The sequence below is a fragment of the Macaca mulatta genome, chromosome 8 (genome assembly GCF_049350105.2).
Source record: "Macaca mulatta isolate MMU2019108-1 chromosome 8, T2T-MMU8v2.0, whole genome shotgun sequence".
NCBI lineage: Eukaryota > Metazoa > Chordata > Mammalia > Primates > Cercopithecidae > Macaca > Macaca mulatta.
This window is the reverse complement of record NC_133413.1, coordinates 137758774-137774035: the sequence shown is the minus strand read 5'-3', so window position 1 is coordinate 137774035 and position 15262 is coordinate 137758774. Positions and strand designations below refer to the sequence as shown.

Below are 15262 nucleotides of genomic sequence, written 5' to 3'. Positions count from 1 at the left end.
GAAGCATGCCATTCTTTAATAGATACAATTAAGTTAAAAGACTGGGGTGGGTCACATGGTTTCAGACAATGGCCCTATATTTAGGAGTTTTGTCCCAAATATAATCAGATTCCAAAGGCCTGTGAGGGTTTATTTATTTATGAAAATAAGGACCCAGTGCCTTCTGAAATAAGCCCTTTTAGTGCAGCAGCCGTGTGTGCTGGGGCAGATTTACTCTGAAAAATAACAAGGCTTCTCTGACCCAAGAAAGTCACAGCCTGAAATGCTTATTTTTGAAGCAGCATTTATTTTCTGCTGGTTTAGAACATGCTCCCCTTAGGAATAACCTCCTGGCTGCCCCAGAAATGCTGATATGTGGATTGTATAATGTCAGCTCTCCTGTGCGCCCTATCCGTGCCTCCTTCCTCACAGCAGGGAGGCGTTCAGTCCGCCCCTGCCCGTTCCTTGCCTTGCTCTTTTCTAAGAACTGGAAATTATTCCTGAGATGAGAGGAATAAAACATACATAGGACATATCCAGTCTATTTCTGAAGCAGAACATGGAGAAAACCTAGCAAAGAGATTACAAAAAAAGAAAGCAAAAGAAGGTTTTTTTTCCTAGTCCTCACTCCCAACCCCTTCCTGCCCAAGTTTATGTTTGCTAAGGGCTCCTCTCATCAGTCCTGCTTCCTGGGCTGCATTCAGAATCAGGAGAGAGGGGAGCTTCATAGTGTTTCCATGTTTACTTTCTAGGCAAGGATAGGTAAGAAGGGTCCCGTTCACGAGAGCACTGCTCAGACAGAATAGCAGGTGGTGGCTGGGTGGGAAGGAACGAAACCCTAGAACATTTCAGTCCTCATGATCCTCTTATCTGCGCTTCTGATCAGAACATGACTCTTGATTGATTTTGAGGGAAGTTCCAATACCTCTGGCTGTCCGCATCCTTCCCTTTTCTCACAGAGTGTACTCAAGTGTGTCTGGTCATATGGTTTCTGATTTACACCCAACTCCTAGTTCCTCTTTCTCAGGTGGAGACCTTCGAGACCTGGGAAAATGACACATGCCTCCTTCAATAAGCAGTTGTCATCAACCATCAACTTACACATGTTACACATGTTAGGCTTACACATGTTAGGCTAGGGAAATGGGGGCATTGAAAGAGCAAGGCAGGGCTCTGCCTTCATTCTAACCATACACATATTCTCCAAGCAGCACAGGGCGAGTCAGAAGACATAGGTCCCAGATCTGGGCAACTTTTCCCGTCTGTAAAATGGACTAAGCACCTCTTACTTGTTATTTTATGGGGCTGATGTGGGAATCAAATGGGATGATGGGTGCAGAGGCCTTTATAAACTCTGCCTCTCTCCGTAATGCAAGCTGCTAGGGGTAGATGGCAGGCGAGCGGGGTCAACAAGGTTCTCATCTCAACCCTTGCTGCACACGCAGCTCTGGGGAAAAAGTGATGACCTAGAATCATCTCTAGAGTTGAGGGTAGGGCCTGTTATGGGGCTTTTTAGTTTTTAAGGCTCCTAAGGTGATGTTGGTGGGCAGGAGGATCTGGAAACAGAATACAGAAAAGTTACAGGTGTTAAGAGAAAGCAGAACTTGTGGATTAGGGTGAGCCGGCGGGAAAAGCCTTGAAGGAAAAGATGGGAATCTGAGAAGTAGAAGGGACCCAGGCCAAGGGGCGATGGTAAAGAGAATGGAGTGAAGACAAGTGAAAAGGAGAAAGGGGAATGAATGATAGAGGGGGAGCTGGAACATCAATTAATCACAAAGTTGGTGGCACCTGGTCTGGTGAAGGCTGCACCTCTTCTACGAAGCCTGGCGACTCCAAGTGTCTCCTATTGGAAGCTTCATGTCACCTGTGTCACTCTGTCTCCCCATTGCCATATTGTTTCATCATTGCTCGTGTGTGTATCTGTCTCCCTCAATGGATCAGGGGTTCTTTGAGGGCACAAATTATTTCTTTCACCACTGAATCCTCAGCACCTAGCAAGGTTCCTGGCACAGACCTAGAGCTTAATACATGATGTCTAAATGACAGGTGTTGAGCATCTGGTAAGGACTTGTCTTAGGTCTGAGTCTGCCACTAATTTACTGGGAAGTCTGCAATCCCCGATTTTGCCTATTTGGGTTTCAAGCCCCCCCCCCACTCATTGTGAGATGTGAAGTCCCTAGGAATTCAAGTATGTAAGTAGCACTGTGTCTAGAAAAAAAAAATCAGCGAGGTATCAGGCTCAAATAATTAGAACACATTAATTTAGGTCAGTGCTTCTCAAACTTTAATCTGCCTACTAAGGTACATGCGGACTTTGTGAAAATGCAGATTCTAATTCAGTAGGCCTGGAGTGGGTCTTGAGATGCCACATTTCACACAGGCTCCCAGATGATGTCAATGTGGCCTGTCAGCAGCGCTCACTTGAGTAGCATGCGTCAATAGTACTTACTTCCAGGTGAGACAAATGCTGCTGGATTTTGACTTTGATCTAAAGTAGCAGGTGGTTAGGCTATGTTCGTATGCTAACAAAATGACGTGCTGAAAATGTCCCACTCCAGTCCCTGAAATAATGATGTTTTTTAAATTCTTGGCAGAGATACTTCGTTGGCTAGAATTATAGGATATAGGTCAACCAAATCTGGGCTCAAATCCTGTTCCCATCATTTCTTAATTATATGATTTTAGGCAAGCAACCTCAAAATCTTAGCCTCAGTGTCCTATTCTGTCAAATGGAATCACAAAACTTATTTCAACAAGTATAACTCATAGGGCATGATCATTGATACGAGAATGCAGGTAATGCAATTAACATATGGTGGGTGCTCAGTACCTGCTAATTCTCTTCTTATTGACTAAGCAACACAGGAAGTACAGAGATTTCAGGAACTATAGATTTATTGTTCTTTCCACATCGAGAAAGGAAGGTTGAGTAGTATAGGAAACGCAGTACGTTTCACTTCCTTTCTTTAGGGAACATAAAACCCCCAGGTGTTATCTTAGTACAGACTCAGTAAGAGAGAAATAGTAAAAGTGAAAAGTTCTCAGAGGGAGCTGACTCACCACTCCTCAGGGACAGGTAACCACCCTGTGAGGCTTTGTGAGGAAGGTGGTCTGGGCAGCTTAGGGGAAATATGAAGGAAAAGACAAAGACACAGGAATTCCCTGGCTCACAACAAAAGCCTTCTTTCTTCAACACTCCATTTTCAACACTGAACTCTGACTCTTCTTGGACTTATCTTTAGACACATTCTATTTCTTTGATTAGGGAAGAGGAATCAGAACAACTTCATATCCTGGCCTTCTGAGAGGTCAGGTATGAGCACAGGTATTGTTATCTGACTGGATCTTTACTGTGCTCCCTTTTAGTAACCTCCATAATAATTTCTTAGGTTCCTAAATAACAAGCTCTAAGGGCCACTCCTGGGGTGATTTTCAGTGACTTGACATCAGAATAGTTGTAATCAGCCTTGTCAATCTTCCACTGTACCTTTTGCACCTGTCTTCCAATTTCCAGGCACGCATTAGGCCCAAGCTCACCGTAGGCTGTTCTAATGACGTCTCTTTGGGACCTCAGTCAATAGCTCCCTGGTCAGGTGTGTGCACGCTTTGTCTTTAACTCTCCTGTACTCTACATTTGCTAATCCTGGCCAGGAGTTAAGAAAACAATCTGATTAAAGATGTAATCCTGTGACCATCTGCTTGATTTATCACTCCCTGAAAGAATTTGCATTTTGAAAAAGGAACTTCTTAAAGTAAATGAGTCTTTAATTTCGTGGGTTAGTACAATAACTGCTCATTTTATATATATTGAGGGAATTTAAAAACATGCAAATGTGCAGGCCTTAAAGTTTTGCATTTTAAAGGCTTCCATTAGGTTTTGAGCATCTGTAGTTTAAAAAACTTTCCAGGTGATTCTGATGTTCAGCCAGAGTTGCAAACTCCTGGCGATTGGTGGATTATGTATGGGCCATTAGAACAAGTTTTTTTTTTTTAATTTTTAATTTTTGTCTATTCTTGACCTAAACATCCACCAATTATCCATTGCTGTGTAGTAACACACCCTAAAACTTAATGGATTAAACAAAAAATAAAAATACTTCTGATTCTGTAGGTTGCCTTGGCTCAGCACGCAGCTCTTCTCTGTCTAGTGGTATCAACTGAGTCACTGCTTTGGCTGTATCCAGCTGGTGTCTGGGCTGGGATGGAAGATCTGAGAGACTTCATTCACATGGACAGTGCCTCATCCTCTTCCATGTGGCCCCTCCATGTGGCTGGTTTGTGTTTTTTCACAGCATGGTAGTCTCAGGTTAATCTGATGTCTTAGATGGTGGCTGGCTTTAAGAATGAAAGCAGAAGCTGCCGGACTTCTTAAAGGATAAACCTGGAACTGGCATAGCATCATTTTTGCTATATTTTGCTCACCAAAACAAGTCAAAAGTCCACTCCGGGCTTAAGAGAATAAGAAGCAGACTATAAATTTAGGTGGGCAGAGTATCATGTGCATAGAGGAAAATAATTAATTTACGGCATCATCTTTGGAGACAATTTACTGTAACATCTTCCAATCAATTTGCCAGATAATACAAACTTGCAGCATAACACCTTACCTCTGAAGAATGTCAGTCCTCATGGTATAGGAGTTAGGAAGAAATTACTTAGGCAGATAGTGAGGGTACAGGAGTCCTTGGTAAAGTTTTCCTTTTAATGAAAAGCAGCCCCCAGATCATTTTCTTTTCTAACAAAGAGCAGCCTGTATAATCAAGCTGCAGACATCGATAAGCAAGCTGGAAGCTTGCACGGGTGAATGCCCACAGTTGTGCCAATAGGAAAAGGCTACGTGGGACTAGGCACGTTCAAAAGAGTGGCTCCATCTTCCCTTCTCTTTGCCAAACCATGTGTACAGTAAGGAGAAGACAATATGGCCCCCGCCAGGCAAAGACCCAATTTACTTAATAAGATTCAGGTGGGGTGACCAGCCTTTCCCTCTGCACTATGTAAACATCACACCTGGTTGAACCAATCTGTGAGCCTTACGTAAATCAGACACTACCTCCTTCAGCCTGCCTATAAATTCTGGTGCAGTCCACCAAGGGGTGGTTTTTTCCCCTTTTGGGAGCCCCTCTCTCTTACAAGGGAGAGAGCTGGTCTCCTTTCTGTTTCTTTTGCTTGTTAACCCTCTGCTCCTAAACTCACTCCTCATGTGGTCTGTGTCCTTAATCTTCTTGGCACGAGATGATGAACCCTGGGTATTTACCCCAGACAATGACGCTGCTTCACTTAAGCCAAATAAAAAAAGCACCAAATGTCCATATGGACCATATAAGCATTCAGGACCCTCAATGGTTTTCTTAAAAGAGATTTGAGGATTCATGGGGTTCCTCCCCATCTAATATTGCTGTAGATGTGGCTCAATCGATCAATTCTAACTAGAGGAACCTCAGGCAATCACTCCACATACATTTTTCAGTTTCCAAAACCTAAGGGAGGTTTGTGGGAGGAGAGCATAACCAAATGGAACATGGGCCATGATAACAGAAATGGTTTAGATTCCTAGATCTGCCAGCTGTGAAACCTTCAGCAAGCTGATTCTCTGAGCCTCTGTTTTGTCTTCAGAAAAGTGAACATGACATCTTCTCTCAGGCTTTCTGTGAAAACTCAGGGTGATGTGTTTGTAGATGCCACCTGACCTGTTTAGCAAATGTTGTACCTTTTGCTACTAACATTTCTCTTTCATAAAAGACATAACTTTGTAGAAGTATTTAAACTTATAGGAAAAAGAAAGAATTTTGCAAACACTTCTGGGAGAAAGAGGAGAGAGAGAAAAAGCTTTGTGTATATTTAATGAGTAAGAGCATATAATTTAAAATGTGAAAGTTAATATGTTGAGTGAGTCATCTATTGATAAGCATTGAATGTAGTTTTAGTTAGTTTTCCAGAACAATGATTCTACCTTCCTTGGAACATAGCTTCTAGGAAGTTTAGTGAGGAAGCCTTGAGAAGGCATCAGCACTCTAAGCCAGGTGGGCTGTGGAGTTAGAATCTGAAGCAACCGGTAGAGAGAAAAAAAGAAGAATGGATTACAAAAGATGGGCAAGGTGCCTGGAATTTCACACCTACATCATCTCCTTTGTGGTAAAGGGGAAATCCCAGGATCCATAGCTACCCCTGATACACTAGTATATCCTCGACCTATTGGAGCAAAACTATAGAGAACAATGACTGCATTATTTCACAAGACACCCTTTGATCCAGTTTAGAACACTAGTTTTCCATTCTTCTGTCGAGAATGATGCTATTATATTTCTAACAGAGATTCTTTCAAAACCATAGCCTGGTAGTTAACAGGAAAGAAGAATCTCAATGATCCAGGGCCCCTAAATAGAAATTAAGAAGACTTTTCCCAGTCCCAAGATTTTATTCTTGGGACTAACAGATAGTTAGCTTAAGGAATGAAAGGTAGATAAGTAAAATAGGTTATTGTCTACTGTATGGTGGATACTATGCTGGGTACCTCACAATATTTTTCTCATTGTATATTTTTACAACTCTACAATGCAAGCATTATTACTTCTGTTTTATGGATGGACAAACTGAGACTTAGAGAGTTGGCCAATCAGGTAAGGAAAAACTTCAAAACCCAAAGCATCTAATCAGTGTCTTATTATGTAACAGTAAAATGAACAATTCAGAAATGCAAGATAAAACAGTTTCACCTGTCTCAGAATATGATTGAAAAACTTGACAGTTATTTCTGAAAGATATACTTATTTGAGTAATTTAAATAAGCTTGCTTTTATATATGTAAGGAACTATACAGAGAGGATATTAATTCTCTCTTACATCTAAGTAACAAATTTTAAAACGCAGTATTTGATTGCAATAAAAAAATAACTTTAAAAAGTACCCTGGGGCCAGGAGTAGTGGCTCACACCTGTAATCTCAGCACTCTTGGAGTACACCTGTAATCTCAGCACTTTTAGGGAGGCCAAAGTGGGAGAATTCCTTGAGACCAGGAGTTTGAAACCAGCCTGGGTCAGGGTTAGGGTTAGGGTTAGGAACAGAGACGTTCAGCCACCTGCCCAGGGTCACACAGCCAGTGATCTGCTTGACTCTGTAGCCCATGCTTGCAACACAGTGAGACCCGCATCTCCCCAAAAACTTTAAAAGTTAGCCAGATGTGGTGGCATGCATCTGAAGTCCTAGTTACTTGGGAGGTTGAGGTGGGAGGATCGCATGAGCCCAGGAGTTTGAGGCTACAGTGAGCTATGATTGCACCACTGCATTCCAGCCCAGGTGACAGAGCAAGACCATGTCTCTAAAAATAATAATGATTTTCCCCCAAATATAGATTTTTTAAGTTGCCCTTTTCTGATTATAATTCAGTAAATTTAGAAATCTAGGGCTATAGTTCATATGCCCAACAAATAGAAAAGCAAAGTAAATAGAATTTTTAAAAGTTTAACTACTGGGAAAGTATGAATATGGAATGTTCTTTAATATAAGCCTGAGAGCCAAGAAGAAATAAAAATAGAAATGAAATCCTATCTAGGAATCAGTGAAAAGACGATTACTTGTTGTCAAAACCTATTAGAAATAAATCTATTATTACAGAAAAATGTATAGCCTAAAATGCCTTTATTATTTTATCACCGAAAATAAATAATTTTTGTTAAGAATCTAGGGAAAATTCAAAGTAAATCATGAGGGAATACATGGGCATTGCCAATGCAAAAGATGAAATTTGTGATATAGAAAACAACATAGTAAAAAGGATAAAAAGAAGCAAAAGCTGGTTCTTTGAATAGACCAATGAACAAAATTAACTTTGGTAAGCCTGCGGCAGGAAAAAACCAGGGTTCAATTCACTTGCTCCAGGGCATATAGGAGAACATCCATTATTGATTGATTGATTGATTGATTGACAGTTTTACTCTGTCACCCAGGCTGGAGTGCAGTGGTGTGATCTCAGCTCACTGCAACCTCCGCCTCCCCGGTTTAAGCAATTCTTGTGCCTCAGCCTCCCAAGTAGCTGGGATTACAGGTGTGTGCCAACGAGCCCGACTAATTTTTGTATTATTAGTAGAGACAGTGTTTTGCCATGTTGGCCAGGCTGGTCTTGAACTCCTGACCTCAAGTGATCAGTCTGCCTTGGCCTCCGAAAGTGCTGGGATTACAGGTGTGAGCCACTGCCTTAAGTCTGTCATTTAAACCCTGCCCATCTGTACCCAGAGCCCTGTCTAATACATCGTATGCATACTATGACAGAAATAAAAAATAGTAGAGCATTAATAAACTAACTTGAAGATAGTCAGTAAAGGTGTTTCAACATATCCAAGATGTATGGGCAATAAAGAGCTGGAAAGACTTGTATTCTTTCTCCTTTCCCTTTTGTGGTCACAAGTGGTTGATTCCTGGTTCACACTGATATGTGTGAGCTATGGCTAGGTTGTAATGACATTTTTCCATTTTCAGAACATTTCTGTAACTTTTCCACCAATCCCAAGTATAAAAGATTCAGAGAAAGATGAGGAGACTGGAACTAAGAGGAGCAAAATGACCGATCCAAGAGAAGAAACCAGAATTGGACCCAAGGAGCTTTATTGAATTTGGTTTATGTATCAGACATGGTTTTCTGTTGTCCCTGTGGTATGTTTCTTTGTTATCCTCGTTCTTCCCAACAATGATGCTACGGCACAGAGACGTTCAGCCACCTGCCCAGGGTCACACAGCCAGTGGTCTGCCTGACTCTGCAGCCCATGCTTGCAAACACTCTACTGAAGCATTTCCTAATACCTGCTGGAGCATTTGGGCTCTCCTGATGTGCTCCCCTCCACCTCTCTGCCTCCCGCTATGTGCCCTCACATTTCCTTGCTGGCCCACGAGCTGTGAAACACATTAGGAACTAATAGTCTAGGAGGGGCATGGGTTTGTGGAAAGAAAGCACCACAGTCCCCTTCCTCAGCTGTACTGTTCTTTCCTTCAGCTGATATTTCTCAGGTTACATAAATGGAATGTTATACAAATGTTTCCGCCATGAGTTTCCTTTCAAAAGATGAATAAAAGAATGAGGCATTTTGTTTTCCTTTGTTCCCTGGTAGCACCTATGTTAAGAATTTGTGCTTAAAACATGACTCACTAATTCTTGGAGCAGAGCACAAGGAAGTGAACAGACCTAATAGCTCTGTGAGATGTAGGCTTGAGCTTGTGTGGGAAAGAATCCATTGGAACCACGTAGACGAAGTTTCATTCAAAAACAATCCTCCCCGCCCTTACCCCTTCCCCAACAGCTCCCAACATGACTGCGTTGTTTAAGTAGCCCATTGCTTTCTTGTATGACTGTCAAATATTTCAGGCAAGTGATATCTAGTTCTTCTGTAAGTGGGTGCATGCTGAATTGTTAAGGTTTATAATTATTAACTGAATCATTGCTTTGTTGTTCGATAGGCAGTTTAGATTTTGGAATGGTTATTTACAGAACAAAGGCAGGAGGGAAGTGGTTTAAATACAGCACAGGATAAATAAGTTGAAAAGTACCTAATTTTTGTGGATTTAAGTACAATAAGCTTTCAAATAACTCATTGCATTTTAATTCCTTCGGTCTATGTATGTTATGGGCAGGAAATATTCTCTCTGTTGGAATGGTGAGATCCAATTCTCAGTGCACAGAAAGACATTTTTGGAACCTGCTTTCTAGAAAGTGACCTATGTGGGCAACCCCTACTTCACCATCCCCTTCAGATCCAGTAATTTGATCGCCCAGAATATTCTCATTATAATTCACTGGCACATGGGAGCTGCACAAATATCAGTGAGTCAGCATGCTGGCTACTGGGGATCCACAAGCAGGATACTTAGATGCTCAGGATGTTTTCTTTGGAAGGATCCCTTCTAAAGAATGTCTTTTCTTTGCATGAGACAATGAGGGATGGGAAGTTACTCTGGGTGTGACTATTTATCCCTCTTCTTTCATATTCCTTGCTCAATTCCTTCAAAAAACCAAGTCCTGGAGCAAAGAAGCATTTAGGGAGTCAGCTAGGACTCTCTAGAGACTGATAAAATTGCTCCCAGTAGCCTCTGCTGTCTATTCATCAGATCCCAAAGCTATCAGAGAAAGTCTGCTATTTTCTCCTGCTAACTGTTGCATAGACTGGCAATCAGGCTTACCACCAAATTTTCCTTCATTATCAAAATGATATTACTCCTAGATAATTTCTCTTAGTTAGGACTCAACAATACCAACCTCACCAACATCAGTAGGACCACCTCTATCATCAGTATCATCATCACCACCGTCAGTAACATTCCCACCAAAAACAATCATCGTGGCTACTAACCAGCGCCTCTTCCACAACCACTGCCATCATCGCCACCTTCCTTTAATTCAGCAGTTATTTACTGAGCAGTTATTTACTCAATAATGCACTGAAGATATCCAAGCACTGGGCTAGTGAAATCAGCCCAATTGCGCCATAGAAATAATGTTTATGGGTTTTTTGAATAAATATAGAAATTGACTCTCCTGCTCTTAAAATTTGAAACTTATATTTGCCCCATCTGAATTCTCTTCTCAGGAAACTGACCCTCAGGCAAGGGACTGAAACTCACTAGATCACCACATCCAGATAACGAGAGCTCAGACCCCTCATTCATCATGATTGCTTCCTTATCGCTCCCTAATTCCTTCCTGCTTGTAGCTACAGTCCTTCTCTGCTATATAAACCCCCAGTTGTAGTCAGGCAGGTTGGAGACTCATCTCCTGTCTCCTTTGCTGCAGCACCCAGATAAAGCCTTCTCACCTGGCAACTCTTGTCTCGGGGTCTAGCTCTTCAAGCAGCAAGCTACAGGACCAAGACCAAACCCCTGGCATTTTGGTAACATTAGGCCCTAAGACTATCAAGAAGATTATACCAGGATTTTTGCCTTGAAGGACAATACTCTAGGAACTTAAAAACGTGTATAAATGGCAATTATAAAAATGTGGAGAGGTATATGCCATAGGAGGTCTATAAACAAGTGATCTGCCCACCTTGGCCTCCCAAAGTGCTGAGATGATAGACATGAGCCACCGCGCCCGGCCACATTTCCACTTTGATCATCTTCCTCTTCCTCTCTCTTTCTTTTCTTCTTCTCCTCCTTTTCCTCCTCTTCCTCATTGGGCTGATTGTGTCTAATGTTAAAATGAATGGATAACATAACCTTGGTCTTCTTTCAAATATGGCAAAGTTCTTTATTTTAATATGTAAAACTTTATGATCAGTTGCAAATTACAAACACCAGACAGAATTTGGCTAAACAGAAAAACTTAGAACACTTAATAATCCCCCCCCTTTTTTTTTTTTGTTTTTGCAGGGATCAGGGAGTAATGTGAGAGAAAAAAAATATGGGGTGGGGGAGAGATAGAAATAATCTTCATTGCAAAATATAATTTTAAAATGTTTATCATGAAGAATCAGCAATGCTAATTTTCTTTTACATTTCAAGAAATGGGTTTTTAGATGCAGGGTCATTTGAAGGCAGACAGTTTCTCTATTCAGGGAACATTCATACTTGCTCCTGGACTTCTAACATGATATCATCATTTCCTCATATTACCACCATTGGCATAATGTTCTTTTGCCCACACCTTGCCAACTCTACACATTCAACTATAACAAGATACACAAAAGGATCATATGCTTGAAATATTCCTTCAACCTGTCTAGCACCATCAAACTGCAATGATAGATTCTTGTCCAAAATCAATCAATCCAAAAGATTCTTGTCTTTTAAGTTCAGGTAGAAGAAAGAGGTAAGATTTTCTTATGATTTTTTCTAGTGAACCTAGCCCTACTTTGACGAAGGGTGTTCTAGTTATCTATTGCTATATTCAAATTATTTTTAAAAGTCATGACTTAAAAAGTGACCATTTCAAGATATCTCTATTGTGTGTAAACATTTTAAGATGGATCTATAATTCATTCCTTTTTCCTTTTCACCTTAACTACAGTGGCCACAGATGCTCTACTGTGTGCATGTAGAATTTAGGTAGAGGTTGGCTGCTTTCTTCTTGTGTTCCAAGGAACATCAAGCAAGGTAACTCAGTGGTACTCAGCTTGCAGGTGGACTGATCTGAGGGTTCCAAGGTGGCTTCACACACACATCTGGTGCCTTTTTCACAATGGGTAGCACAGCTGAAGGCTGGTCAAGCATTTATTTCATCTTGTATCTACTCTACATGGCTGACATGGACTTTTTGACAGAATGAATTCCAGTGGCTGGGATTCGAAAGTGTTCCAAGAAAAATCATTCATTCCAAGAAACCCAGAACAAAGAGACATATATTCTAAGAAGCCCAGGAAGAAGCTTTAAGGCTTCTGGTAACCTAGTCTTGGAAATCCCAGAGTGTCACTTCAGCTGCATTCTGTTGATCAATCATGTCCCCAAGACCAACCCAGGTTTAAAAAAAAAGGTTCAGACTCTTTTTGGGGAGGTTACATGTGGTAATTTAATACATTTATATAATTTGTAACGATCAAATCAGTATACTTAGGATGTCCATCACCTTAAATATTTGTCCTTTCTTTGTACTAGATATACAGACTGCCCCTCTTGATGAAAGAAATAGCAAGGGCTCTGTGGCCATCTTTCATATATCATAGAAGGAACAGCAATAACAAAATTGAGAAATGAGGAAAAAAAGGTGCATTCTTGTCAGAGAACTGAGTCATAAAGTTGGGATGGATTATCAAGTTCATGGGAGTTAAATCTGGAAAGGTAAAAGAAGAGGCTTAGGGGACAAGATTGAGAACTCTGTACTTGAAGAAGTGGGAAATGGGAGAACTGATAAAAGAATGTGAGTGATCAGATCAGAGAAGATGTGGGTATTGGTGAGGGGGTTGCTGAATGGTGGGGATGGGGAATGGGTGGGAGGTAGGAGACACTGTAAGTAAGTAGAGAAGCCCACCAAAGCAGAGGCAACTGGAAGTCTTGGGGAGAGTTTGCCCAGGTCCAAACCATATGTTGCTGAGGCAATAAAGGAACAGATAGAGAATTTCCAAGATGTATATATCATTATCATCTATAGTGTCGTTCATTATGAGAGACACTCCCCTAGTGGCATGCAGAGTATAGGAGGATAGGTGGTAAATGAATGAAACACCAACTTACAATGGCTTGCAAATATTAATAACAGGGAATGTATTGGCTCATGTAAATTAAAAGTCCAATGTTTCATCCAACTTTAAACATTTGATTCAGTTGAATAATGCCACTAGGATTATCTCTTGTTTCTGACTCCTCTGTGTGGTGACATTATTCCTTAGCTATTTCTTCTAATGTTGACAAAATATCTGAAATAAGTATAAACCTCACATCTTCACACCATCAAATCATGTGTAAGAGAGTATACTTCTCTCTCTTAGAAACTCTAGCCGATGATTCTTTGTGTTTAATTGGCTCGGATTGGGTTTTAGAATTCAGTTCAGTGTAACCTTTCTGTCCCATCAGTTGCTCCATGCCCTAAGTTTTACAGGGGCTGGCATCAATGTGGGTTTACCAGAGCTGCCTATGACAAGAAGGGTATGTCTCTCTAATTCTGGGACTCAGTATTAGGAAGCCTGTGGCATATTTTATTTTCTGAAGATGGTTCCAGCAATACCACCCATCTCACACTCTTTAGAACCTTATCATTCTTCCATCAAGTAATGGAGTCTCTTTCTCATCTTCCACTGGCCGAGGGCAAAAAAGAAAAAAAAAAGAATAATAAATAAATACATGTAGTCTCTGTTCCCTAACCTTGAATATAGGCAGAAAGTATGTGACTATTTGGATCTATAGCGTATGGCAAAAGTGATAATACTGTTACTTCCAAGACTAGGGCATGAAAATGATATGCACTTCCTCCTTATTCTCTTGGAATGTTTGCTCTTGTCATCTTGCTCCAGGCTGCAAGGAAGCTCAAGTAGCCCATGGAGAGGATGCAAGGCTTCCAGCTGATACCTTCAGCCAGGCTCAGCAGCAGTCAGAACTAGCCTACCAAGGAACCTGCTGATCATGTGCGTAAGCCTCCTTGAACGTGGATCCTCCTGCCTGGTGGAGCCATCCCAGATGATGCCACATGAAGCAGACACAAGCTGTCCCTACTAAGCTCTGCCCAAGTTGGATATTCATGAGTGAAATAAATAACTCTTACTAAGTAATTAATTTTTGGGTGGCTGTTAGGCAGCTACGGTAGATAATTGGAACAGAGCTTATTGATGTAATACATCTATATCACATCCTCCGATTCATTTTTTTAAGTAATAAAGTTGATGTTTGTTTTGATTTTCAGTTGCAGCTTTAAATATTTTGTCTTAATTAGTCAATGTTTTCCAAACTCAAAATGGGTTTTTGTAAGAGTAGTAGTAGGGTCCTGGAATAATGGCAATTCTCTTTCACTGGAGAAAGCTTTGTAGAGAAAACAAAAGACATTTTACAAGTACTCAACTGGTGAAAACTGTCATAAACCTTGAAAGTATTTTTAAATTCATCATTATCAATTTATAAATGAATTCATCATTGATTTATCCATTCATCCATCCAACCATCCATCCATTTCTAGATCCTCTCATAAGAGGAAATCTAGGAATAAGCCTGATCAATGAAAGTTTCATGGGAAAGAGGAAGTAGGAAGAAATTATTTTATTTTTAGAGTTTTGGGAGTTAGTGGGTTATGGATTTGCACTGGAGGAGATGGGTGAGGAAGTTCAAGGTTTCTAAAATGGGAAAGTAGACCTGGAGAAAACGTTGCAACCAAGATTATAAGGCCAATTACCAGGTCCAATTTCCAGAAAATAATTTTTAAAGCAGGAATATTAGGTCATATCAGTACTTGAAAGAGTGATTGGGGCTAATTTGTTCATTCATGTAACAATAATTTATTATGTGCTACTAAGTACCATCACTGTATTATAAACTGAGGGTTCAGTAGTGGATAAGAGAAACTAATTCCCTGGCCTAATGAAGCTCGCATTCAATGGGAAAAACAAGCAACATATATGTAAATTAGCAAAAATTAATAATATCATTCAAAGAATGCTAAGAGCTCTGAAGATAGTAAAGCAGGATGACTGATAAAACAGGACTAAGCAGGCAACATTAAGAGGTGATTAGGGAAGAAAACTCTGAAGAAAACACATTTGATCTGGAATCCAAATGGCAAGTAGAATGAAGAAGGTAAATAATTCAAACAAGAGCATACCTCTTCCATAGCAAGTGCAAAGACCCTAGGCAAATGCCATAGTTGAACTAGCACCCACCACTGGCT

General features: G+C 40.7%; 1 long non-coding RNA gene across 3 annotated transcripts in view; it reads left to right on the top strand.

The window, feature by feature from the left end:
• Positions 1-14286, top strand: part of LOC144330634 (uncharacterized) — a 276742-nt gene extending 262456 nt beyond the window's left edge. For all 3 annotated transcript variants that reach the window (XR_013396964.1, XR_013396963.1, XR_013396965.1), the window contains one exon: positions 13902-14286. This is a non-coding gene — a long non-coding RNA (uncharacterized LOC144330634). The remainder of the gene's footprint in view (positions 1-13901) is intronic.
• Positions 14287-15262: the final 976 nt, after the last annotated feature.